At 31.8% G+C, this 2,841-nt stretch overlaps 1 long non-coding RNA gene across 1 annotated transcript; it reads left to right on the top strand.

The window, feature by feature from the left end:
* Nucleotides 1-315: 315 nt before the first annotated feature.
* On the top strand, nucleotides 316-2,632 carry LOC128548466 (uncharacterized). The gene is made up of 3 exons (XR_008367062.1): nucleotides 316-417; nucleotides 2,158-2,251; nucleotides 2,478-2,632. It is a non-coding gene; the product is annotated as an uncharacterized LOC128548466 (long non-coding RNA).
* Nucleotides 2,633-2,841: the final 209 nt, after the last annotated feature.

Raw genomic sequence — 2,841 nt, 5'->3', positions numbered from 1 at the left:
TTCTGTCTTAACAAAGTTATCTTTAATTGTAGATGGAGAGAAAGATTGATATATCATTATAGCTCGGGTATTTCGTTGATGTTGTATTATTCAGATTTTATCTTTGTCACTTTGGCGTTCCACAGGAAGTTGCTGATATAGTTGACTGATAATAAGTCCTTGAGGCTTTATTGTTACGCAGTTTTCTCATTGGTCAATAATCGTGCGTTCAACCGTGAATTTGTCATCCCTTTTTGCATATGTGGGAGAAGCTGTTAGTTAACTGGCATTGTCTTCTTGCTTGTATTGTGTGCAGACGTGTTTTAGAAATTTTGCTGAAATTTAATTAAAGTTCCACCGTATACGAGCACTCAGATATAATAAAAGGATATAACAATGGACAGGAAGAATGATTACACGTATTCAAGTTATTATAAGGTAAGTACTTTATATATTTATCTTTTAACTGATATAAATTGTTTTAAATATAAAATACTCTAACATTTAATTTGCATTTGCAAACGACTTATATTTTATGAATATTTCGCTAAAATTATTCGGGCAAGTGAATTTGATACATAGTTAAACGAATAACAAAATTTTTATACTGGTTGCCGCATTTTCTTTTTATTTCACAGCATTTGTGACCATGTTTACTTTATTAATTTAAAATTAGAACAATATAACTTTAAAATGAATACTTTAAGGATATGAACTTTGAAACATGTATATTTGATACAAAAAATAGAATTAATACGATTACAGCAATTTATTCATTTTGTGGAAATGTATCGCGGTAATGTGCTTTAACTATAATTGCTAGTAAAATAATGTAGCTTGTTCTCACAAAAAAGATATGAGAACACTAAATCTAAATCAACAAAATCATATATGCAAAAAAGTAATTACGTTTTGTAAGCCTTACTTATTCGGCTTATTCTAGGATATGTTATTAAACTGTGTTATGCCTCTTAATTTTAGTCGTATTTGCATTTTACTATTAAGAAAAGTAAGCGTAAAAATTCAAAAGTCATTAGATACTGGCAAAGCTTACGTGCTTTAATAAAACATAAATCTTGTATAGAACTTCAAATGGGTTGGATATAACTATTTCTTTTTTCTTAATCTAAACTAAAATCTTCAGAAATACGTTTAAACAGGTGCTAGGAGATATTTACCATGACACCGGATTTTGTAACAGGTGCGTGTGTAAACCTTTCATGACACCGGTTTCTGGAACAGGTGCGTGGAGAAATCTACCATGACACCAGTTAATGTAAACAGGTGCGTGGAGAAACTTATCGTGACACCGGTTTTAATACTCTACAGACTGCAGCTGACATTAAATTGCAGGAACAAAACACAAAATATACATTAAAATGTTAGCCAGGCATTTTTTACTTTATTGTAAACATTAATCAATAACCATTATTGTAAGTCTCACATTATGACTGTTTTCATGCGTCTTACAATACTAAAATATGCTTAAACTAGTGAACCTCACGATATAATAGTTTCACAGGTCTCAGAACACTAAATGATTTGACATTAAAATATTCTGATAACAAATTTACAAATGTGAATAACAGCATAGATAATCTGTTCTAAACAGAATATAAAGAAAAAATGTTACTTTGCGGTTGTATCTTGCATTTTCTACTAGCCTTTTACTATGCAGAAATTATAACTTTGTGCATTAGGAACTTAACCAGCACTGAACAATTATAATAATAAATGTATGAACAATAACTTTAATCGAAGATATTTACAAAACAATACAGTGTATATGAATATACACCGTGGTGAAGTCATTTGGATTTATCAACGTCATCATATAGCGCTACTTTTCTTACCAATCTCTTGTGTATCATGTTATGCTATAAATTAGCAAAGTATTCTCTAAGATAGGACCTTCGTTTAAGCCCTGAAACAATTGTCTAACAGTTAAGGTACTAAAACAATGTCTTTAGCAGACCTTGCATCATGTCATTTTTGCTTTTTCATTCTCAGCCATTTGACTTAACATCATATTTTTGCTTTTTTCACTCTCAGCCATGTGACTTAATATCATTTGCAGATATTTTTGTTTGTCATCAGTATCATGTTTCATAACAAGATTAGGTGTCTTTGTGTGTCCTTGTAACATTTTCAATAACCATGTTACTTTGATTATTTCAGACTCGTTTGACAAAGACTGTGTATCCATGTCATCTGTCTCTATGGACTGATCAGAATGCGAAGCACCTGATTCCATACGGGATTCATTATCAAGGTAATTGTTTTCTTCTGTATTGTTACCTATACTAGCTAAACTTTCGCCAGTATTGCTTGCCTTTTGTTCAGTTTCTGAGTCATTTTGTTCCCTACTCTGTTCTCTTAAATGTTTTCTTAACTGAGCTAAATGAATGTTATCTTCTGAGGAAGAATTTCACGTTCTTGACGGACCCTATTTGTGCTTTTAGGCATTTTAACTTTTCTGATTTTGTTTGATATTTCAGTATCAGAAACATCAGATTCATCATTACTGCTTGAGCTAGAATCATCTGGAGGTATTACATAGTTAACCCTCCGTCTTGGATAACCTTTGACAGCTTTGCGTTCGGGCCATTCAGCAATGTCAGCAAGCCTTATCTGATCTGCATGTACTTGAACAACAGAGTTGTCAAGCTGGTTTTTAATAAGGTATGTAACTGACCTTTTGTTCAAGAATTCTGTAATGCGATTTCCAGCGATCTTCGAGCTTGTTTTTTCTTTGATAGTTCTTATAATAGACAGGATCATTTATTTCGAACTTAATGTCTTTGCTTTTTTGTCTACTTGTGCCTTATGCTTTCGTTTGGAGCGTTTTAAATGTCTATAAGC

Source organism: Mercenaria mercenaria, chromosome 2, assembly GCF_021730395.1.
Source record: "Mercenaria mercenaria strain notata chromosome 2, MADL_Memer_1, whole genome shotgun sequence".
Taxonomy (NCBI): domain Eukaryota; kingdom Metazoa; phylum Mollusca; class Bivalvia; order Venerida; family Veneridae; genus Mercenaria; species Mercenaria mercenaria.
Note: the sequence above shows the minus strand (reverse complement) of the source record. Positions and strands in the feature narration are given on the sequence as shown.